Below are 26438 nucleotides of genomic sequence, written 5' to 3' on the forward strand. Positions count from 1 at the left end.
GACCCACAGCTTTGTCTTGTCATGTCATGGTAGCAACTTGCAACCAACGGCTCTCTCTTTCTCAGACCCTCTTTTCTTTCATTTTAGTTTTCTTTCTATCTATTCTCCTCATTTCTTCATTCTTCATTTTTTTTTTCTTCTACACAGAGCCTCCACTACTCCTCCACAAACCGCTACCACAAGCCACCACTGAACCACTCAGACCTCAAACCCCAAACCCAAATTTGAATCCTAACGATGACGAAGAACGAATCTCGATCTGAATGACTCCAACAATTTGAATCCCAACCACTCCTCACAACGAACTTCGATGACTCTAGCAACTCTGGTTTCAAATTCCACCGGTGAAGGCTTAGATGTGAGTTGGGTTTGCTATGTTTGTGGGTTTGGGTTTGGTTTTGTGTTTTCTGTACATTTGTATGTTGGTGGGTTTGGATTTTTGGTTGTGAGTGTGTTTGATGGTTGAATTTTGTGTGGCTGTTGGTGGTGTTTATTGTGGTTGATCCTAGGTTTGCCGTTGGTGGTGGAGATGGAGATAGAGATGGCCTTCAACTTTTGCTGGAGAAGAATAGAAGCTTCAAACTTTGCTGAAGATGGGTCTGTGATCTACATGAGGAGATGGGTCTCTCTGTTTTCTGCAAATTGGTATTGTGAAATTGAAAAAGGAAAGTGAAATTGAAAGAGGTGCCTTAAATGGGTATTGTGAAATTGAAAAAGGAAAGAAGATTAAAACGAAGAAGAGAACCTTGGATGATCTACGCATGCGATGATGTGGGAGGGTGAATGGGTATTGTGAGATGCGTTAAATGGGTTTTTTGATGGGATAAAATGAACCACTGTGTAGTATAGAAGAAAGGGACGCGGGTAGCTGTTAGTGAACCACTATGCAGTGTCAATGGGTGGGTCCACAGATTTGGCAAAAAGTTGGGTTAAAAAGGTGAGATATGTGATTGGGTTTTTTAACCAAACAAATGTTTTTGAGTTTTTGAAAAAAAGTGAGGTTTGGGTTATGATTTATGGGTTTTGAGTTTGAGTGATGAGTTTTGAGTATTGAGTGATGACCAATCCAAACGAGCCCTAACTAGCTAAGTACAAGCAGATCAATCAACTTTTTGAGGAATTAAAATTAGATGTGCAAGTTTCTATAACTATATATTGCAACAACTAAGCAACAATTCATTTTGCTTCTAATCATGTGTTTCATGGGTGAATTAAACATACATAGGTAGGTTATCATCTTGTGTGAGAAAGAGTAGGTCGTATAATTGCAACTCGAAGTGCTGCAACAAGAACTCAAGTTACCAATAAGTTTACCAAACCTGGGTGCAAGACCAGCATGGATTTGCTATATGTCTCTGTTTTTTTTTATAAACTGCATATCCATTAAACTGAAAAGGAACAAACAAAGGAATCTCCCATACAAATAGCCTCAAGGGAGGGTGGGAGATTTCCATTATTGAAACAAAAATCTAAATTGGAGTTCAAGGCAAATTTAGCAATTTCATGGGCTGCTAAATTACCAAGTCTCCGAACCCAACTAAACTTTACAGCAGTAAAATGAGAAGAAAGAAAACGGATATTACTGACAGTAGCGGTCGAATACCAATCAGGGATAAGCTTAGAATTTGATAACGCATCTATACAAATTTTAGCGTCCCCTTCGAATATAACAACGCTCCATTGCTCTTGGATTACTAGTTTCATTGCCCACAGGAGGGCATCGACTTCTGCTTGAGTTGGTCTTCATAAATGATGCCTTATTCCCCTCAAGAATATGACTTCACCACGATGGTCCCTTGCCACAACACCTGGAGCTGTTTAATGCGGCATCCACATTAACTTTGATCCAGCCTTGAGGAGGTGGGGTCCATCTTACAGTAACTTGCTCTGGTGGGGGTTGGATGGCCGGGGATAACACCTTTAAAATCCTAAGGAATTTTGTTTGGACATTATGCTTGGCCTTGAGGACATCGACTTTACCATCTTAGAACTGTATGAGGTTTCTAGTCTGCCATATCTTGTCAATAATGAGGGCCATATTAAGGGAAATACACCATTGCTCATGAGCTGGAACCAAGGAATTTGGAGCTATCATAATGATTTTGATAATGTCTTCATTTGAATTAATAGAAACAACATCTATTCTGAGACCCCAGCAAGCTGATGCCCAAAGAGCTCTTGCAAAATTGCATTCAAAGAACAGGTGGGTGCTAGTTTCTTCCCCAGAGTTACAGAGAGAATAGGTCGAATCAATATGTGGAATTCTTCTTTGCAGGTTTACTTTAGTAGGAATCGCATTAGCTCCAATTCTAAGCAATTTGAGGCGCTCTGGGTACTTGGCCTTCCACAGCTTCGACCAATATGTTTGGGATTAATCATTGCTGGTGGGATGATTAAAGGTAACTTTGTGGACGGATTTGATAGAAAAAACACCTTTGGAATCAGATAGCCAAATAAGTCTATCTTGCTTTGGAGTAAAAGTTATAGGAATGGTGAGAATTGCATGTGCATTAGTATGGGTGAAAATTTCTCTTACCATTCCTACATTCCAAGATCTGGTGGTGGAGTCAATGAGCCGAAATGCTTTGATGGGGAACTATTTGTACTCTTCCACTCTAGGTTGAGGCTTGAAATTATCAATCCATGGTACCCACGGGTCAGTCCATATATCAACAAACTTTCCATCAAACGCCCTTCTCAATCAGTTTTTTAGCAGCTTCTATCGCTCTCCAAGTCGGGGAAGCTAACTTGGCAGGTTCTTTAGTAATCCAATTTTTGCTTACCTTGTACTTAGCTCACAAGACTTCCATGCATATGCTTTGCTTCCCAGAGACCACCATCAATGCAAGCTTAGCTAGTAATTTTGAATTAACATCTTTTGCCTTTTTAAAACCGAGGCCGCCTTGCTTCTTAGGACAACATAACTTGTCCTAGGCATTCCATGCAATAAATCTACTGTCTTTATCTTTGGGCTTCCACCAAAATCTCCTCGAGAGCGCATCCAACTTGTCACAGCTTTTGAGGATAGAGTGTAGTTAGGGATGGCTTAGGCTACCGAGTTAATTAGACTGCATCTCCCAGCCCAAGAAAGACATCGGCTTCTCCATCCGGACAACTTAGCTTCCAGCTTTTCTTCAAGAAATTTGAAGTCTTTAGATGGTGATTTGGTTAAGAATAAGGGGGCACCAAGATACACTGCATCTTTTTTCATTTTTTTCATTTGGAGCTACTGCTTTAAGGATCTTCTAACACTGTCTGTAGTGTGCTTGGAGAAGAATATACCGGACTTGCATTTGTTAATGCTTTGGCTAGACCATATGCAATATTTGTCTAGGCAATTGGATAGGATCTTAGCATCATTCCTAGTTGCCTTAGAGAATAGCACGATGTCATCAACATACATCATGTGCATTAAGGCTAAACTTCTTGCACTTGCTTTAGCACTGCTAATATTACCAGCGACAAGCTCCCTGTCAAGCATTCTAGACAGTACTTCCTGACCCAAAATAAAGAGATACGGAGAGAGTGGGTCGCCTTGTCTCAGACCTGTGCTAGGTTTGAACTGATCAGACTTACCTCCATTGACAAGCACCTCAAAGGAAACAGAAGAAATACAGGCCACAACCCAGTTAACAAAAGTATCATTAAAACCTAGGTTCGAGAGCACAGTTTGGATAAACCTCCAATTGATTCGCTTTTAGAAGATCAATCTTGATAGCCATGAAACCCGATTTAACTTTTTTTACCTTGAAGCTGTGTAGAAGCTCATGAACCACAACTTGGTTTTCTGCAATCCATCTCCCTAATATGAATGCAGATTGGCAAGGGGAAATGATCTTATGTAAAATAGGTCTAAGTTTCGCTACTAGTAATTGGATATGATCTTATAAACCACATTACAGAGACTTATGGGCTGGAAATTGTTAACCGTGGAAGGGTTTGGGGTTTAGGGTTTTGGGGATTAGGATGATGAGGGAGCTATTAACCTCATTAGACATTCTACCATTTTCGAAGAAGGAGGTAATAGCTCGCATAACTGTCACCAATAATGGGCCAAAATTCTTTGTAGATGAGCACTGGGAATCCATCTAGTCCAGGAGCTTTTATGTCATGCATCTGAAATAAGGTCTCCTTTATTTCCTCCAGAGATGGTATACTTCTAAGGATTGTGTTATCCTCCTCGGATATGCAATTGGGCATAAGGTTTTCCAGCTACTCAGGGAATGCTACATCCACTCCCGTAAACATTTTCTTGAAGGAGGAGTATAATAACTTCCTAATCTGATTTGAGCTTGTTACCCACTGACCCTCTTCCGACTTAATCGCATCAATGCTAATATGCCTTCTTCTAATGATGGTAGAGAGATGGAAGAATTTCGTATTTTTGTCCCGTTCCTTCAACCACAACTCTCTAGATTTTTGCTTCTATAGGATTTCACTTCTCATTAACCATTCTGATAATTCTAATTGCAGCGTTTCCTCGATTATGCCATTTTCCTCTGAAGGAGTCTTTCTTTGGACCTCATTAATGTTTCTCATGAGGTGGTTGACCCTATCCTGACAATTCCCAAACACTTCCTTGTTCCATTTGCGGAGCGCTTCCCTTGTTGTATCTTGCTTTTTATACAGTTTAGTAAAGGCAGTGCCACTTGAAACACTCTCCCATGCCTTTTCCACAATAGAGTTGCACCCATTATCTCTAATCCACGCCATTTCAAACCAAAAAGGTCGATGGGCAAAGTTGTTTTCGGGGTTTATGTTGAGGAGAATTGATGCATGATTTGAATTAATCGCACCCAGATGAGATACAGCAGCTTTAGCGAAGGCTAGTCTCCAAGATATACTAGCAATGCCTCTGTCCAATCTTCTTTTAATAGCAGAGCATCCCCAACTTCCTCTAGCCCATGTGAATGAATTGCCCGAATAGCCCAGATCAATAGCTCTAAACTCAAAGATAAGCTATTTCAAGTAATTGGTGGCTGAGGAACCAGCTCCGCCTTTATTTCTTCCAAGAACTTCATTGTCATTTGTGGTGAAATTAAAATCACCTATGCAGACCTAAAGGAGTTGGCACAACTCAAGAAGCGCCATGAGATTCCCCCAAGCCTTTTGCTTTTTGGACAGGTAAGGAGGGCCATAAAAGCCTACAAGGAGCCAGCTGCAAATGGAATCAGAGACCTTGATCGTAATAAGGTTTTTATTGTACTCCACCTGTTGACACATGAGACCAGACTTCCACATGACACAAATACCACCTGTAGAGCCCTTAGCTTCTACCACACGCATATCGACAAACTTTATTAAATTTGTAACATTAACCATCCTAGAGGCCGACGCCTTCGTTTCACAGAGAAAGATAAAATCTGGGCTAGTCCCATTTATTTGAGCCTTAAGGGCTCTAACTGTCACAGCATTGCAAATGCCACGACAATTCCAACCAAGAACCTTCATGGGGATGTTGGGGGCTTGATAAGGCCCGCCTTCTTAGCAACAGTAGAAGAATTAAAGCATGAAACATCATAGTTGGGAACAATGGATGAAATAGTAACATCAATGTATCTGGGGTTGGATGATTCAATAGACTTACCTCGATGGCCAGTGGTCTCTTTACTTGATACAATTGGCCTTTCCTCTAGGTTGAAAAGCTCAACTCTTGATTTGGGGTTAAAGGTCACTGATTCAGGATCAAGGATGACTGCCTCCGAAGCATTGTCTGTGATTTTGATTCTTTTGGAGTGAAACACAAGTTCATGCCGAGAATCCTTCATTTTCAAAGATGGGTTGTTATTGGTATAATCATCTTGACTGGGTTGTGGCAATGCGATCAGAGGTTGTAGATGGGGGGTTAGGTTTCGTTGTCTATGTAGGTGATGTGATATGGCTGAGTTTGGTGAAGGATAATTTATATGAATTAGGTCAGACGTTGTTACCAGTTGAACATTAGAGCTTGAAGGGCTATTTAGTTTTAGGCCAAAAAAGGATGAGTCGAAGCCAGGTGGGAAGGGGGGGGGGGGGCGGTGTCCTCTAAATTCTCATTGAGTGAAAAATGGTTTTGGGCTTGTGATGGGAGTTGGGCTTCAGGCAATTTATGGGCTTTAGGAGAGGAGAGGCAATTGTTCTCAACGTGGATTGGGTTGAAATTGCTGATGTGTTCAGATGAGCTTACCTGCTGATGATTGCTGGTCCCCACCACAGTACCATTACCTTAGGAGGCTACAGTGTAATGCGCTGTCATGTTGGTGTCATACTCCTAAGGTACGCTGCCATTTCATGGAATGTGTTGTTTGTCCTAGCTAGCTAACATGGCCTCGCTTGCTAATGCCACCAGGATAGGATCGATTGTGTTTGAATTTGCTCCGGAGGGGGAGATTGGTGGCGAAAGGCTGCTGAAGTTAAGGAATATTTCTGGAGGCATGAAGTTGTTCTCTGCTTTCAACCATGGCCCTGATGCAAGAAAATCATGCCCAAACAGGTTATGAATGAGGAAGGTCTTACCTTGGCATGCATGTGTCACATGTCCGATAATACTGCAACATTAACAAACGTCTGCCAACTTCTCGTATCTCAAGCTAATCCATAGATAAGGAAGGTTTTTCCTTGGAAGGAAGATGTTAGGCATAAGGGGTTGTTGAAGGCCGATTTCAACTTGAATACGAGTAAACCGTTTCCACGCTTCGCCATCCTCGCCAGCAAGGTCCATCTCTACAACTTTACCGGCTTTTTCTCCTATTTTTCAGAGATTACTAGGGGACCTCCTTAACACAGGGAGACCATAAACCTGTACCCAAAAAGTTGAAGTTGCAAAAGGTACTTCTTGCCATGCTAAAGATGGGTTCCATTGTTTTTAAACAAGGTGTCCACCTCTAACAAACCATGGCCTTCTGCATTAGGCATTGGTCATATTTGCTTCATGATTAAAGTGAAACATGAAGGTATTTTTATCCAAATGACTAACCCAGATTTGAAAGGTTGGTCTCCAAGCTCTGTTGACTACATCGGTGATTTTAGCTGTACCTAAATTCTTATAGGTTATGATTTTACCCAATAGGATGAAGGCAGATGTGTTTGGGTCTTGTTGGTTTGGAGGGAGCTCTAAACTGGCGTCTATCCAAGAGCAGCTTTCTGTTCTGGCTACAAGTTCTGAGACCTCCATGGAATGAAGGTGTAATTAGCAAAAAAGAAAACTAACGACATTTAGACAGATACCTTAGGGGATCTGTAAGGAAAGATAAGGTGAGGAGTATTGCAGGTAGCAAGAGGATATGGAGAGGAGCTACACGAGGTAGAGTGGGACGGTGCTACAAAGATAGCACGAAGGAAAAAAAAAAAAAATCATCTCAAGGCCTTAGAACCAACAAAAAGAGAAAAAAGACGGCAGTTATGTCTATGTATACTAGGGGAAAATAAACATTTGCTCATAATTTACAAATTATACAACAAAATGCTCATGTTTTGAAACTATTTAGCAAAATACTCATATTATTGAAACTCTATTTTAACAAAATCTAGTTTTATGTAAATCTCGATATCTTCAAAATCAAGTTTCATCTTTTATGTATATTTTTAAGCAGAACTCAACATTAGCAATGTCAAGTTCCACTTAAATTTTTTTTTTTTTTTAATTTAAGTGGCAAAATATGCATAGAAATCGACATTGCTAATGTTAAATTCCACTTGTAACTCAATTTTGTTAAAACCAAGTTTAAAAAACAGTGATATTTTGCTAAATAGTTTTAAAACAATAGCATTTTGCTGCATAGTTTGTAAATTAGGAGAAAATGCCCATTTTCCCCTTTATACTATGCCTTAACTTGAGGAAAAGTGTTAAGGGTAGAATTGTAATATTGAATTAATATGTATAGGAACCCTACAATTTCCAACGCAGAACATAGACTTTGGTTGCACAATCCAAAAGAACCATTGACTCCAAAGCATTTCCTACATAATAATATACTCGGCTTCCTTGATGTTCAAGTCATCTTCACTCCCATCATATCTGCATTATTGATACTCTTATAATTTTTTCACTTGTAATTTCTTGGAAGGTGGTGGTGGAAAAAGAAAGTCATAAAGAATCTCCATTGGCATAACCCATGCCACACGTTCCTAGTTTTCCTCTCTGGCTAGGAACAAACAAGAAATTCTTCACAAGGGCCCTACATCACTATATTAAAGATTATCAATTCACATGACAAATTTAAGGAATCAAACAACAATCGACAAAGATGTGATAGGTAATGCCATTAATTTCTAAGACAAATATCTCCCACAATAATTCCGCATGTTGATCCCCAACATGTATCCAAAGCAAAATATCACAGAATTTGGCTTCACCAAACTGAATTAAAACCAGGGGCAGCACTAACTAGGTCACCTAGAGTTCATACAGATAATGAAGAACAGTAATGTGCACAAATTTTTTTTTTTCTAAGGAAAATGTGCTCTAAATTTTTTTTGCATCCATAAACAGAATCCACATCCCAGTCTTAACGCCTAGTCGAGCATGCTCACACAGAAGTCACAATAAAAGCAGCCCACCAGCACCAAGCCAACATGATTCATAATCTTAAGAAAAAAACCATACCGGACTGAAAGATAACATATAAATCAACAATACAACGGTTCAGTTGACCACCAAACCCAAGTGGCTCCAATGGATGATAATAAATAGCAATAACAATCATGATTATAATGAGAGCCCACAGAAATCATGAAAACACGAGATTATTACTTTGTTAGTAATAAATTAGTTTCCATGGGTTCGGATTTGGTATTGGTTTGAAGCCCCCACCTCTACCTCTCCCTCCCCCACTATTTACCTTAAAATAATAAAAGTTCATTGGACTTGGTATCTTGTATAACACTTCAACGAAACAACCAAGCCAGCACATTGACATACTTCCTAATTTTGTTCTCATCCTAATGAAAAACAATTATATCCGTTTCTCCACCTTTTTTTTTCATCTAAAAAACTGTAAAAATCACTTGTTTCAGGTAAAATTGTACTTTTGCACAATAATAAAAATTAAGTAAAACAAGCTGATGAAAATAACTCATGCTAGACTGGGAAAAGAAATGTAGGATTACCAAATCATAAAAAACAGAAAGATATTTCAGGATCAATTCCCTAAAACAACGCACAAAATTCAGCAATATTAACCAAGAAGCACATGCCTAAACTAACTCAAAGTATTACACTTTTTGGTCCCATCAACCTGCCAACAAGGAATGATATATATATATATATATATATATATCTGTGTGTGTGAGTTACTGAAAAAGGGGTGAGTGAGACTACATAGTTTTACATGCATTTCTTTCTAGACTAGATAGTCCCACAAACCCAAATTCAAACCAGTAGCAATTTTTTCTTATTGTTTGCCAGTAAGAAAGTCTGCACTTGCTGGTGCAGCCTTAAAGAGGCCAAGGAAGCATAGAGATGAAAGATGTTTAGAAACCATGTCTATATTACTTGTAGAGGTTATTGAATTCAAGTTACTTGTAGAGTCTTTCTATTTCGTTTTCTTAGAATTTTCTTGAACTAAATATATCAAGGTAATCTGATCATTTCATGATTTGGTGGAATGGGTTGAGGGACGGCCCCAAGTATTCATTATGATTTTTTTTTTCTGGCTATATTGAATCCAGTTTTGTTATTTAGTTTTTTTTTTTTTTTTTTTTAATACTTTACAACTTGTATATTAAGCAAGCCAAGTGGTAATATAATTGTAATCTGTTAACCCAACCAGAGTCAGGCAATAGGGTGTATGCAAGCCGAGTGCCTTCTTCCAAGACCGTTTTAAAACCCTGAACTGGTTTGCTTTTTCTGCAAACCAGGCCTGAAGCTTTTGAATTAAACCCATAAGATATTTAATTCCATGACCAAAATTCCTATTCTACTAGACCCATCCCATACATCACAAAACCTGTCTGAAAAATTAAAGCTCCTGCATATGATTAGCAATGGAAAGCAATCTGTCCTGCACTGCATTCCTTAACCATATTCTATAACCAAGCTAAAAAAATGCAAAAAAACACCCTGCCTTACCATATCTTGCCCTATCTAGCACAATATTCATCAAGATTGAGGAGCCATCCTGCTAGCTAAAATTCAAAGTTTAAACAAAACAAATTTCCTTACTGACCTCGAACAAGAACCCACCAGATGAGTCCAGACTTGCGCATTTGGCTAAACATACTAACTTAATTCTAAACACATAAGAAGAAGATAAATCACTATAATTTCCAACCAACACCCTCTTCCCCCACCCCATAAGAAAATAAATAAAATAAACGAAAAAAAAGGTAAGGTAAAACCATATAGGCCCAAAGATAATAGGGAAAAAAGTTACCATCAGGTTTTTTTTTGACAGGTAAAAAACTTAACTAAAAATCGAAGGAAGGTGGGAAAAGAGAAAAGTTTGGTTGACAATTTGAACCTATAAAGTAACTTTAGATAATAAGCAAGAAAAGATGCATTGACAATTTAGGCAAGGGTATTGGAGAAATGATTCGACAAATTTGACTAAAACAGCTTTTCCCACAGTTGGATATGACACAACCCATTTAGCAAGGGTGTCAAAAAGCAATGTTTAACACGTCACGCAAACATGACACAAACAAAGACATAATTTTATATACATAGATTCGTGTCATAATGGATCAACCCACTTTAACAAGATTAATAAATTGGTCAATTTTGTGTTGATCTGTGTAAGCCGCAATCAATCCAAAATGATCTTTTTCATTATTCATGTCAATACAGTTTAACCCATTTTGACATGATCTTGTTTAAGCCATATAAATAAATTTCATTTTTATTAACATAAATTAAATTTAAAATATAAAATTAAGGGAATCAAAGAATTTTAATGATTATATTTGTTGATTACTGCTTCTTCATTAAACCATAAATTCCCTAACCCTTTTTCCCAAAATGAAGGAATAAAAAAAATATATATAAAAAAAAAAGCCCATTTCATTTTATATTTCTTAAATATTGTGTATTTCAACATTTAGATGGAACATCATTGGTTGAAAAAATAATTTTTAGATTATATGATATCAGCCACTCTATTCTAAATGTTGTAGATTATATTCTAAGGGCATGTACACGTCACTAGGGAAAAAATGTAACCTTATTAAAAATCTGATTAGAAATCATAGCAACTCGTGAAGTCACTAGATATTTACAGACATGCAACATTATATTAAGGAAAAACAAGGATGATGTGTACACATAAAATAAAAAAACTGTAACATTCTTGTAAAAAATCTGTACTCAGAAGTCAGTTACTTTTAAAGTCACTAGATATTTGAAGATAAGCAACATGTTATATTCAAGGTTCACACACACACATAAACAGCAGGAATTTTGAAACAAGGATTCTTCATGTTCTTGTTTAAAGGAGACCTCAGTGAAAAAGCAAAGATCATGAAGCACATTAAACTTAATTATAGGAATACCTAGGTCAAGCAGAGCTCAGCCTTGTGTGATATAATTGATGCAAAAGTTTCAGCAAGCAGTTCTAAGGTTGGTGAAATACATATCACGCCTTCTGCATAAGGAATTTTCAAGACAAATCATAAATGTATATCCGGTACACACCATATGCTTCAACAAAAGAAGAGGTGTAACACAATAGATCTAGAACTAACCTGAAATGTAAACTAAAGATCTCAGCAATTCTGCCACCTAAACAATGTTCTCTGCATCAATTGCTAGAAAATGTGATCCCTTTTAAGATCTAAACATTCAAAATGTACCACATGGGTTGACAAAGGTTTCATGACCTCCAGCATAACATCTAAACAGCCATATCAACATTTCCCCAGAATCTATCCATAAAAACCAAATAAGAAACTTCATCTTGCAAAGTACTAAGAAGCTGTGTGTTAAAAAAAGAAATATCCTTGATGAAGTTGCATGAAAAATACAAAACACTTTACAGAATGATGAGATGTTCACTATGCTCAACAAATAAAAACTTAATAATGACAAGTAGAAATTGTAAATGTACCCAAAGTCGGTTACAAGGTCTCACCATTCAGCCTCATATGGGAGAGGTTCATTCGGGTACCAACCATAACTGAACATTCCAAGGTGAATTATGAAAGATGTGTAGAAAAACTAGTGAGCAACATGGTCTGGAACCCCAATGCATTCAGCACCTGCAAGGTGTGCAGAAAGAAAGGCACTGATTTAAATGCGATATATTGTTATTGTTTAATTAGGTGCAGAAGACCAACATTACTAAATTACATTAAAAGATCACATAAATCAGGTAACAAAGCAGATGGGGAAAATGAAAACAATAGAAAAGGTAAAATCAGCTTGGTTTAACAATGGACTAATTAACATTATAAAATGAAAAGTTCCCTGTCCTCTTTGCTTTTAAAAAATTAGAAACAGAATGATTACTCTTCATTAATTATTAATAAAAGTTGAGCCTCACTGGTTCTACCTAATGCCCATAAAACATACAAACTATGTACACATTCGATGAATCTTCCTTATTCCACCAAGTTAATTGTCTAGTCAAACTCCCCATCCAAAGGTTTCAGCTATACAACTCCCAATAAAATAAATCAGTGATTTGAAATTTGTATCAACCTAGACCAGATATCCCAAGTTTTGTTTTTCCTTTTTGGTTTAAGTGAGGGAGGACTTTCATGGAGAGAGAGAGAGAGAAGGCTCTGATACTGATTTTGATGTAGGATCATTAGGAATACAATATTAAATAAGGGTTCTTGAATAAGGTTTGTTGTTAGGGGTTTAGGTAGGGTTAGGTAATAAAAAAGATTAGATCTTATATGAATTTGATGGATACTTGGTGATAAAAAAGTGAATAGAACAAGAAACCAAGCAAGATAAACCCTGGGCAATCACACCTAAGTTTTCCTAGGCAATCACAATTTAGGTAGTAGAAGGCAACCACACCCTCTAGGCTTAAAATAAGTTGCTGGAATTTTATTACATTCAATCTCTCTATGAATGTTACTGACTACAAATAAGAAAAATACTCCAAACACAAAATAAAGCTAATGGTTGTTGGTACTTGGTACAAATAATGACAGCCCATTCCAGAAAATCAAGGATTTACCAGATTGCAATTATTTTAATTTTTTTTTTTTTTTTTTGATAAATAACGATATTTCATAAATCAAAAGCTCCAAGTACACTAGGAGTATACATGGAAAGGATTACATCAAGAACGAAAATTACAATGATCAAGCATAACAAAAAAATTAGAGCAAGAAAAAGAATTGAAAACAGAACACCAAGCAAATAAAGAGTGGAGGAGGAGAGATTTAATCTCATGAATCGACCGGTCCTTCCCCTCAAAGCATCTATTGTTCCTTTCCCGCCAAAGACACCATAACACACAATGTGGGACAGCCCGCCATAGGTCTATATTGCGCTGTCTACCAAATGGACCCTGCCAAGAAGCAAATAAATCTGCAACACTTTGAGGCATCACCCAAATCACACCAAAAAGGCTCCAAACAATAGACCATAGCTCAAAAGCAATGGGACAATGAAGAAGAAGATGGTTTACCGACTCCCCATTTCTTTTACACATATAACACCAACCCATGACGGGTACACCCTTATTCCACAATCCATCAAGGGTCAAAATCTTGCCTAAGGCGGCAGTCCAAGAAAATACTCCAAACTGAACCCACAAATTTCTAATCTAAAGAAACTTAATAGTAAGACTTAATTATAACAAAAGTAGCCCAAGAAAACTGCCAAGAAGGCCCTACATTATATCTAGACCACTATTCTTGAATTTTTCATATTTAATCTTATTTTTCCTCAAACTCTTTACTATCTGCATCAGGGAGAGAGATAATCAGAACATATAAGCAAACATAATATAGTAACAATAATGGTTAGCATAATGCAGAACATAGTTTCAACAACCCAAACCTATATTGAGAACAATGTTTCCAAGTTGAATTGCTGGTCAACTTATGATATGTATATATATACAAAGCAAAAATAGAGAATCTATGCCTATAATCATTGATACAAGCCCATGGTGCCTAAGAAAAACAAGGGCAGGTATCAAACCTATGCCTGCAACATCTCAGTTTTCAACTTTTTTCTTAGTGGATTAATTATGAATGGATTGCCTTCTTCAATATACAGATTAGTGTCTGAAAACAACATCTGGATGGGAATCTATATCTTTTCCCTTAAAGCATTAGTGAAAATTATTTTTCAATAAGCATCTTGACTAGCATCATTTGGTGAACAACTTTGTATTTCTACAAAATATTCTGTCCCAATGATTAAAGGAAAGAATATATGAAGCAGGGATGGAAAGCACTAATTTAACGTATACACAGAAAGAAAGGAAAGACCTGCAATATCAAAAATGGGAAATTCAAAGGAAGAAGAAAGAACTTTGTACTGTCACATCTGGGAAAGTTCAATAAGTTACCAAGAATATAGGGCATTCCAAGCGCAGTGCACTATTGCCTCTGAGAAAGTTTAATAAGATGCCAAGAATATGAGGCACCACAAGTGCAGTATATTGTGATCCATGATTTAAAAATAAATAAATCAAATAAGAGTGAAAACCTAAATTTAGGAAGATGCACACCTAATCCAACTGTTCACAACTTAGATGCAACCAGTCAATAATCAAACTAGTCAGTTGGTAAAATTTCATGTGCAAAACATATAATCATCATAATAGATATAATGAAAAAATAAAAAAAAAACAAAAACATCCAACAAAAAGAAAAAGACAGAAAGACGAGCACATAAATCTAAAACGGGAAAAATTTCGGGCCACTGCAGGTGGGGAAATGGAGAAAGATGCTGAGAACATAAAGCACCACAAGCACAGTATATCCTTCTCTCTTGAGTTATACAATTCAGTCAATGTGCAGCCTTGCAATTGATAGAATATCTTATGCAAGCACAAGCCCGGTCGTTAACCTAACTAGCCAACGCATAAGTTTTATGCATAACAAAAGTGCACCATGTAAGACCATAATGTAAGCATGTATTTAAGTCTCCAAAAAAAAAAAGCTACAGTTGTATTCACAGCATTGTTTGCTTACGTTTCACACCCAAAACAAATTTAAAACATACAACATCAGGTCAACTAGACGTAAAAGCCTATCATTATCATATTACAGCATGATTATTTGATGATTCCACCAAAGCATGTATCAACAAATTGACACAATAAACTGGAAATTCCAACACTCAAATTTTGAAATTGAAGTTTTAGTACTATGCCATATCTCAAATATTCTCAACTTTTAACTATAAATACTACATCAAATTGAAACCAAATTACAAAACGAAATTCAACTAAGACAATAAATAGATTCACATAAAAAAAAAAAAAAAAACGAAGGCCGAAACTCAAGTACAGTTCCTTAGGCTTCGTACTTTTAGGTAATCCAATCAAATCAAATTCAAACACATTGTCGCAATTTTCAACAAAGCACAAACACTGTTATATTTTTCAAAGACAATTAAATTCAATGCCGCTACGTGTTTGAATTTAATTAGCAAATCTGATATACTACACCTAAATACCTGTATATAATTCACCCCAAAATTTTAAATATTTTTTTTGGAAAAAAAAAATACTTAAAATGGTTAAAAATGATTAAGTTACTGGATCCACAAGAATAGCAAATATTGGATCAAACAATCAATAAAATAAAAAATAAAAAATGTAAAAACTGAACTTTTACCGTTACTAGTAAATCAAAAATGTTTCTAATTATAGAAAAAGGAGGTCCAAAATCTAGAGACTTGGAATCTGAATGGTTATAAATAACATGGTAACAAGAGTCAAGAGACCGGATTCAAATCCGGTCTACGCTAAAAACTAATTGGCGTCTTATATTGACGAGAGAGAAATCATCATAGAGATAGATTCAAATCTTTAAGTATCTATCAAAAACAACAACAAAAAATAGAAAAACCGGACCTGAGATCTGAGAATGGGCCAGGGAAAAAGGCGAGATCCATGCAACCTGTAAAACATCTTTCTTCACCGCGGTCTCCGATTCAGTTGATGCAAGGCGGGATCCAATTCGCCCCATAACCAATCCCAAAACGCCACCTGGCTATCTATATCTATATATTTTTATTTTTATTTATATATAAGTGATAAATGAAACTCCCATTTTTAACAAGCGAAGCGAAGTAGTTCCCGACCTGCACCAAGCGAATTAGAGACCGCCGGTAACTGAATCAAATCTCTCTCTCTCTCTCTCTCTCTCTCTACCTCCTTCCTCTGTTGATAGTATTTTGGGAAATGGTGATGGATTTTGAGTTTTTATGTTTTTAAGTTTAACCCTATAGATGGGTTTGGGGTGTTTAGTTGTTTTTTTAAAGGGGTTATTTATAATGGAAACAGACGAACCTGATTTTGACACGTGGAGCTTAACCATCCACTGACGTTTCTGGTTGAAACGGCCCAAAAGAAAATAAAGAAAAGATTTTTTTATTTTTCCTTTTTTTCTTCTTTTTTCAGTCGGCCTACAGACACGCCTAAATCTGGTGAATTATTAGTTAGTTGCGAAATCGTAGTACAATGATGCCGTGTTGTTTCCTCCCACATTGACGTGTGTACCTCTCGTATGTGAGAGGAGACTCACGTTTCAGTCGTTTTGTTAACTTTTCAAGTATTTGGAAAGGTTACTTCCGTAATATTATTTCAATATTTCCATAATAAATTATAGATATAAAGTTTTTATTAATTTTAATTTGAATTCAAAATTTAAATTATTTTTTTATCCATATGTAACAATCGATAACAATCTATCATTTAAAATTTGTTATAAAAATATTATAAATATTATATTTACGCATGGGACCATATGAAATAGTGGTTGAAAAAATAAATTTAGGTGCAATAATGATAGAATGAGACTTGGGCATATTTTGAATTTTTGTGTATGTTCGGGTTTGTTGTTAGGGTTTCCTTGACTTTTTCACATACAGACATGGGTGTAGATATTTTAAAAATAGGTAAGTGTTATATTAACAATATTTGTACAACAAATATTAGATGATAAGTTATTACTGGTTCTAATTTTATACTCACTACTTAAATTAATTTTTTTATCCAACTGTAAAAGTCAGTAACAACTTGTCACTTAGAATTTTTTGTAAAAGTACTGTGAAAATGTTGTAAATATAACATTTCTTTTTATATGAAACATTTTTACATTAATTGTGGATTTGTGCATAAAACAGTGGATGTAAATGATTGTAAAAGAAAAGTAATGCTACATAAATAACAATTTTCACAACAAATTTTACACTGGCTAATTTGTAAAATTATTATTGATTTTCACATGGTTCATCATTGATATTATTTTATTATGAAAAATGCTAACGGATGCCCTTAGAGCATTCTCATGAAGAATGCTAAATATTTTAGCATTTACCACTTCAAAATCTTACTTTATCAATTTTAAAATACCATTTTACAATCCAGCAAACATCAAACATTCTATTTTTTTTACAACTTCATTTAAATAATATTATTTTTATTTTACCACTTTCTCTCTCTTTCCACCACTTTCTTCTCATCCCAAGTAACCCCAGTCAGCCGCCACCACCATAAACCATCAACATCCAATAGCAAAACCCGTGGCCAACCCATTGCCACCACAATCAGCATCCATCCAAAAATCGACCCCATAACCAAAAAACAACCAAAAAAAAAACAAAAACAACAACAACAACAACAAAAACTAAACTAAACTTGAGAGAGAAGCCTCACTGTGAGAGGAAGAGAGGGAGGTGGAGGATAGAGCGGCAAACAAAACCCACAAACCCAAGACCCACAGCAGCGATGGCAAGCAAAACCCATCAAACCCAGAGACCCACGCCTCAGCCACAGCAACCCACCTCAATCACCACCCACCCAGAGACCCATCAACTCAGACCCACAAAATCGCCAGAGCACATCAGGGGAGAGAAGAGTGGGTTCAGTATGGGTTCATTCAAAGGAAGAAGAGGTTGTGTTTGTGATGGTGGTTCGGTCAGAGGGAGTAGTGAAGTGGATATGGGTTTGGCGGCGTGGATTGAGGGAAGGGAAGAGCGGCTTGGGTTGAGGGAGTACGAAGAAAAAAAAAAAAAAAAAAAGGAGAGGAGGCAGAGGCAGAGGCGTAGACATGGGAGAAAAAGTGAACCCAAAAAAAAAAAAAAAATGAGGGAAAACCAGTAGAGATAGGTGCGAAAAAGGGAAGCGGTTGGGAGGGAAAGTGATTAAAAAAATATTTCTCTTTTACAATCTTGCTACAGTGGGCTGCTGGAGATAGTAGTCCACTTTTCGAATTGCAAATTTTATAGGATTTAAAAGTTTTGATGGAGCATGCTTTTTAACATTTATAGCATTTAGCATGCTAAAATTTAGCATTTATACCATTTAGCATTCTTAATGAAAATGCTCTTAGGACAAATGTTAATAATCTATTTTAAAAAAAAAAATTATTGGAAAAGAAAAAAAAACAATTAATTTTTTGACAGTTTTTTTTATTTCCTATAAAAATGGTGTCAAAACTTTCCTAAAATAAATTATTAACTATTACCCTAAAGGCACCCATTAGACCATTTTATTATTTATCATTAATAACTAGTCACATCTGATGTGTAAAATTTGTTGTCAACTTTGATGTGTCTCTAGACTTATCGGTAAAAGATTTTTTTTTTTCTATAAACTTATTTAATAGTATATATTTTAAGGTTGTGTTAACGGACACCGTAAAATGTCCATTAACAACACAATTATTGGTAGCTTTTCAACTTTTTGAGCAACTTTTGATAACTTTTGGCAAATTTTTTTTTTTTTTAAGTGAGACACAAAAAAAGAAACGTTAAGAAGTGCTGCACGTTACTTGCTAACATTTCCCTATTTTTTATTGTAGGAATAGAAGGAAAGCAAAAGGTTGGTGCTTTTGGTTGCGTTCAAAAAGAGAAGGCAGGACGAGGAAGAAAAGGAGGATGTGCCCAAGAATATTTTGAAAATCCGGATATGGATTTGGGGAATATTTACCAGATGTGCCAGTTGGAAGTTTGGTACTTTAAAAAAAAAAAAAAAAATTTGGATTGTTTACTAAATGTGGAGTTATAGGTAGCTAAAGCCTACAGTGAGTGCACGTGCGTGTGTGCTGCCACTGCAACGTGGTCTGAAAATACTCAAAATAGCAAACTGTCTGCGTGCGCTAAGAAAAAGTTTACACAGAACTACTACAAGACTCTATCTCTCTCTGTACATACTTACCAAGAATCACAGCGTTTGAGGACAGAGATCTTTTTGTGTACTTTTTAGCCCATAGAAAATATTGTGGCTTTTTTTTATAGTACTAGGAGAAAAATCCCACATGACAATAAGAGTGTATAGATGGCATATTAGATACTAATGTGTCTAATAAAATAATATTAAAAATACAACATCAATGTCCATGTTAATATTTTAATAAATAAAAAAAGCCACCTCAAAAAATTAAAAAACAAATAATAAAATAAACTTCTTAAAAAAACCTTATATCTGTTTTTTTAGGGACTAAAAGGCATTGCCTACTGTTCTGATATCTTTCTAACAAATAATCCTTATCAAGCACAAAACATTAATATATATTTTCACTAATATGTGAGGAGATAACACGTAGGGAGATTCCAATTAAGGTTTTAATATTATTTTTCAAGTTTAAATTTTCATTCAACTATCTGAACTTCCAATTAAGGTTTTAATATTATTTTTCAAGTTTAAATTTTCATTCAACTATCTGAACTTATTATTAAATAAATTATCACAGTTTACAAGCATAATATTTAAAGGAAAAGGGTGAAAGTAACAGCTTTTATTCTCAAGAAACCATCCATGATCATGCTTTAAGAAAAACTAGTAAGGGTTGAGTGAGAAAATTTAAGATAGACATTTTTTTTTTTTTTTTTGAAGTAGTATCAAACCATATATTTAAATTTAGAATAGTTATTTAACATATGACTATCTATTTAGTATGATAATTTCTTAGGAGAATATATTTGGTATCAAATGATACCATGTTAGCAGTATCAAAATCCAATAAATATGAGACATGTCAGCAAAAAATAACTAACCCACTAACAATTGAAAAACATGTATTAATGGGTAATTATTTTTGCACACATGTCTCTCGTTTTTTGGATTTTGATATAGATGACGTGATATCATTTGATATAAAATACTTTTTCATTTCGTAAAACCTATTTATTAAAGACAGTATATATCTACTCACAAAAAAATTCTACTAAGCATGATAACAAATGTCGTCATCTTCCAACAATAAACAACTAAGGTTTGATAAAACATTGTCACAATATTTAAATTTTTTGCAATAAATGATGACATATGCTATAATTGAAACTCTTCATCAAGTTAAATACCTACAACCATTTGCAAAGAATATTTTGTTATTCATACTTCTTTTTTTATCATTTTATTCTATGAGCCTAACTACAATGCTTAGCTTACTTAATTTTTAATGAACACCTTTTTAAGAAAGAAAACAAACAAAAAAAGAACAAAAAACATATGTCATTGAAGTTTCTATTAGATAAAATTAAAAATCTAAAAGATTTAAACCATTAATAAATTAGTGTTTTCTAGGTAAGAAATAGAATATCATACATCACCATTTTTACTTTCTAAGTATGACTAACACATGAAATTCAAAATACACGAATAAAATTTTTGGGACATGAAAATTTGGTGAGGCATTTTAGATATTACACAACGAAATATTCTATGAATCATAAAATTTTGTTAAGGTTTAACTAAGAGAGTAACAACAAGGACTATATACTTGTCTACAAAGTATAAAAGAGGAAATTATTCAACTTTAAAGTTGGGGGATGAAACTACCTCAAGTATAAAAGAGGAAAGTACTTTTTCCCATAATTCTTTTTTGTTAGTAAAACTATGTGTTTTTTTTTACTTTAATCAATGTGTTACAAAAAAAAAAAAAAAAGTCAGCCTAAGAAAACTGTCCATAAAACTTTAAAGTTGGGGGATGAAACTACCTCAAACATAAAGGGGGAAAGTATTCTTTTTGTTAGTAAAACTATGAGTTTTTTACTTTAATCAATGTGTTAAAAAAATAAAGTTAGCCCAAGAAAACTGTCCATAAAACTATGAATTTTAGCTCAACAAATTGGCCAAAAAATAAAAAACATAATAAATGTCATGATATTTTCTCAATATCTTTTTTTTAGCTATGGTGGGCCTTGGTATGATCTTTTATAATTTTATTTTAGAGTAATGTTACATCCACAATGTTTCACAACAAATTCTAGGTGGTAAATTGTTATTGGTTTTTAATTGGGACAACCACTTTAAACTATGCATTAAAACAAACAACAAACAAAAAATCAATAGAAGAAAATTGTGCGTGAAACAATGAATTTTCGCTCACAAAATTTGACTAAACCAAAAAAGAAGTCTACGAATACAACAAAATATTACAATATTTTCACAATACCTTTATTTTTAGTTGTGGTAAGTTTCAGTTTGATATATTATTATTAATTTTATAGAAATGCTATCTCTATAATATTTTCATAACAAATTCTAGATGGCAAGTTATTACTGATTTTAAAATGGACTCACGACTAATATCACTTTTTTATCCATTAATAATAGCTTACTTATAATTTGTTGTGAAAATAGTGTGGAGTTAGTATTTTTTTTATTTGATCTATAAGAAACTAAGATCTCAACAATTGTGAAAATATTGTGATAACAAGTGTTACAACATTTTCACAAAACATTTATTTTCAATTGTAGTTAGTCACAATCTCATATTTTATTATTTTATTTCGACCTATAAGAAATTGACACCTCAATAATTGTAAAAATATTGTGAAATTTGTTGTGTTAGTATAACAATATATATGCCAACTCATATAAATATATAGATTTAAAAAAAAAAAAAAAAAAAAAAAAGAGAGCACAAACCGATGACTAAAAAAAAAAAAAAGCACCAGTGAAGGGATGAAAAATACATATTGAGCAAACTAAAAAGTATTGTAGCTTTTACACATTCATACAATAAGTGTTACAACATTTTTATAAAAACATTTATTTTCAATCGTGGTTGATCACAATCTCATATTTTATTATCTTATTTCGACTTATAAGAAATTGACACCTCAGTAATTGTGAAATTTGTTGTGTCAGTATAATAATATATATGCCAGCTCATATAAATATTTAAAAGAAAAAAAATAAAAAATAAAAAAATAAAACACTATATCTACTCTAGCTATAGGATCAATTGAACAAACCAAAAAATATTATATAATTGTGAAATTTGTTATGTCAGTATAACAATATATATGTTAGCTCATATAAATATTTAAAAGAAAAATAAAGTACAAACCAATGATTGAAAAAAAAAAAACAAAAAAGCTATAGCTACTGTGTCAATTGAACAAATCAAAAGACACTATAGCTACTGTAGCCACGCACATTCACACTTTTTATATATAGAAAAAAATGAAAATAAATTGTGGGATTTTTTTTTTTTTTTTTTGATCTCAAGAAATATTGGAAGTTTTCTTTCATATTTCAGCATTAGAATAATTATTGGGGCTTTGCATCATGTGTGGCTCGTGGCTCTTTATGTAGAATAATTATTGCATATTCACATGTTATCGATACATGTACAAAACTCTTGTATAACATGTGAACTTTACAGGTATATAATGACGTGGAGTCTATGTGTTGTGAGAAATTTGCTACATATTTTCTTAAAATAAGATATTGTCTCCTTTTTCATTTTTACTAGAGCATCAATATTGGATATTCTATAAAATAATTTTAAAAAATCTCATCTTACTTTAACGTAAGATGAGATTTTAGGTTATTTTAATGGGTGATATGTTAACATATCACCCATTAAAATAATAGAAGGTGAGTGTTATTTTAGGTTATTTTAATGAGGGATACATATCCCTCATTAAAATAACCTAAAATAACACTCACCATCTATTAAAAAAAAAAAAAGTAAAACCCACGGTAAAGAGAGAGGCAAGAGCAAAGAGAGAGAGAGTCAATACAGAGGAGAGAGAAATTAATTAAAATTTAAAAAACAAAAACAAAACAAAACAAAAGAATGAGTTACCATACTGTAGCTCCAAACTTTTTTTTTTTTCCCTTAAGTTTAGCACATCTAATGCTATTTGGTGTAAAGCATTTAGTACATCCAATGTTGGTTCTCTTATTGGAGTTAAAACTCTTTCAATACATGAGTTCGACAAAGTTCCAATCTCACCTTACTGTAGCTTTATTTAAATCTTGTTCCTTTGTTTTGCTATTCCATTGTACTTACCTTAATCTTATATCATACATAAATAAAATTGTACTACTACTTACAAACCAGTAATTGCCAAAAGATTGAAAATAAATAAATAAAATTTTTAATACCAACTTGATGAAAAAATAATAATAATAAAGCTTGAATAACCTAATATCTGGTCCAAATCATTTTATAATTATGAAAAGTGAAGATGATCTTAAGCTTCACTAAAGGTTTAATTCACAAGTTTTAACATATATGATATACCTCAGCAAATTTCTATTGTGCTAAAGTTTTTTTTTTTTGCCATCCAACACGTGTCCACTTACACTAAACAATTCAAAGGACCAAGAAACTCCAATTTTCCTCCCTGTTAACAGTCCAAAGTGTTCAATGGTTATGGATGGTCACCCTCTAGTGGCAATGCACAAAAATCTTTGATCTAAGAACCTCACGCACTTACACAGAGAGAGAGAGAGAGAGAGAGAGATCTTATGTCTTTTTTGCTATATATACCCACACCCCCGTTGATGTTTAAGTAAGAATTGGAGCTTCAATGAATGCACTAACCAACAAGTTAGGCTTCCGATGCCAATGACAAAAAAGAAATCAATTTTTTTAATGGAAAAAGTCACTCTTGGTGAGCCCAAAAGAATCGTGACTTAAGAAAACTCTAGTTGAGACAATAATAATAATAAGATTCTCAAAAAAAAAATAATAATAATAATAATGTTCTTAGGGAAGTATACGTACGCATATGCCTAAAAAATAAAAAAAAAATAAAAAAAAAACCCTAAATCCAATTTCTTTGGCCTAAATCGGAATTTTGAGGATTTTGGGTGCCCCACCAACCCCTCAAAATGCTATAAAATCCTTCATCTAGTTGAAAAGAATCCCTTCTTTCAAAAGGGAATTTTTTTTTTTTTTTTTTTTGGGTTTTTGGTAATTGCTTAATGAGATTTTGAATCTTGACTGCGCATGGTTCCAAAACCTTAGAGGACTAGTATTTTGTGTGCTAAATGCTAAATTTTTAGCATTTAGCACACCAAACATAAAAAACACTCATACATCAAATCTCTCAAATGCCAAAAAGAATTTAGCATTTGGTACAGTACGCTTCTACAGTTCTACTAATAGAAGTGTACAGTATCATGTGTTATTATTCATTTTTATTCTTTTTTTTTTTTTCCTTTGCTCTCCATGATAAAGTCTCTCCAAATTAGTTTTGAGAAAAACTCTTTAAATTCCTTCAATATTTTTTTATTAGATGTAAATTTTGAAAATCGAACCGTTGGATTTTATGTAATTTATGTTCTTAACATGCATATTAAATTTGGCTGAAATCAGATATTGTTTGCTATTCGATCAATAAACTTATTTTTATACATAGTTTTAGATCACAAAATGTTGAAATTTAAACATTTGATTGATAACTTAGCTATTGATCTTTGATCTTCTTATCGATTTGCAAGCATTGAGAATATAATAAGGGTCTGTTTGAGATCCACTTATTTTATTGAAATTGAAAACTTTTTGCTGAAAGTACTATAGATAAAAGTAAATGTTAGTTGGAATAGTACAGTGAGACCTATGAATAGTACCAAAAAGTGTAATGGGACCCATGAATAGTATAAAAAATAAACTAAATAGTAAAATAAGTTAGCAAAAAATAAACTAGCCAAACAGATAATAAGAACATACAATCTAACGGTTAGATTTTCAAAATTCACATCCAATAAAAAGATATCAACAGAGTTTTAGGGGTTTCTCTACAAATTAGTTTGGAAGAAACTTGGGAAAATGTTTCTCTCCAAATTAGTTTGGAGAGAAATCCTTTAAATTCCTCATATATCTTTTTATTGAATGTGAATTTTGAAAATCTAATTGTTGGATTGTATGTTCTTATTATATATTCCATGCTTACAAAATTATAAGAATATCAAAAATCAATAGTTATTATATCAATCAAATGTTTAAATTTCAATTTTTTTTGTGATCTAAAATTATGCATAAAATATATGTTTATTTATCAAATAGTAAATAATATTCAATTTGAACAAAATCTAACATGCGTGTTAAGAATATAAAAAACATGCAATCGAATGATTAGATTTTCAAAATTCACATCTAATAGAAAGATTTATGAAGAGTTTAAAAGGTTTTTCTCCAAACTAGATAGGAGAAAAACCTTTTCCCATTTTGTGATTGAGAAATTTTTCTTTTTCTTTTTTTCTTTTTTAAGGTCAAGTATTCTACTTTGTGGCTGAATTTTTTTTCTTTTTAAGAAAATGTTGATCTTATTTTAGGTTATTTTAACAGTGATATGTTAAAGTAAAAGATATGACGTGGAATGTACCGTCAAATGCTATGTAAAAGTAGATAAAATAGTTTCTGATGTGTCATCATCTCATCCAACCTCCGACAAGTCCATAAAAGCTTTGAATTAGATCATCCTCAATACAGAGTAACTATCTTTTCCATTAACCTCTTTCACCTTTTTTTTTTTTTTTTTTTTTTTTTTTTTTTTTAGAATCTCTTTAACCTTTACTTGAATAGATTAACAAGTATTTTATTCTTTTATTTGATACCCCTCCGTTATATGTGACAAGCAAAACATGCTTATGCACCCTTAGTCCAACGTGTGTAGAAATCCCTAATATTGGCTCAATCTTTTGTGATTTGTTCAAACTATAACCTAATTGAGCACTTGACTGATGCCTTATTTTGACTCTGCTTAAAATAATTTATGGATCACTAAAATTAGGCTAATTGCGATTGAATGTTCTTTTTAATCAATTGACTTTTGCAAGATTTAGATATGTTTCAAAAAGTGGCTTTGATTTTCAAAATAAATTAGGTGTAATTTCAACTTAATTTAAGGTTCAAGTAATAATGCAATGGTAAGTAATGTCATCATTTTTTTTGCCTCATGTCTACTATTCATATCCCATCTCCCCCCTCCCCCAATATCTAGCTAGTTTAGGTGATTTCCCCGTAAGGTGACTTAGTTGATTTTAATTTATTTGATTGAATAACTTTTCATATTTAGTTTTATCTTATTTGATTGCTAATCATATTTGATTGGAATTTAAATTTTTTTTCTATAT

At 33.7% G+C, this 26438-nt stretch overlaps 1 long non-coding RNA gene across 3 annotated transcripts; it reads right to left on the reverse strand.

Annotated features, from left to right (window-relative positions):
* Positions 1–7674: 7674 nt before the first annotated feature.
* Positions 7675–16340, reverse strand: LOC115971922. 3 transcript variants are annotated; one of them, XR_004087366.1, is made up of 5 exons: positions 15966–16340; positions 12045–12171; positions 11659–11838; positions 11467–11558; positions 7675–8156 (listed from the first exon to the last, which is right to left on the reverse strand). It is a non-coding gene; the product is annotated as an uncharacterized LOC115971922 (long non-coding RNA). The 3 variants fall into 3 exon arrangements; XR_004087365.1 differs by having other exon boundaries at positions 7675–8164; XR_004087364.1 differs by lacking the exon at positions 7675–8156 and having other exon boundaries at positions 11235–11558.
* Positions 16341–26438: the final 10098 nt, after the last annotated feature.

The sequence above is a fragment of the Quercus lobata genome, chromosome 12, assembly GCF_001633185.2.
Source record: "Quercus lobata isolate SW786 chromosome 12, ValleyOak3.0 Primary Assembly, whole genome shotgun sequence".
NCBI classification, from domain to species: Eukaryota; Viridiplantae; Streptophyta; class Magnoliopsida; order Fagales; family Fagaceae; genus Quercus; species Quercus lobata.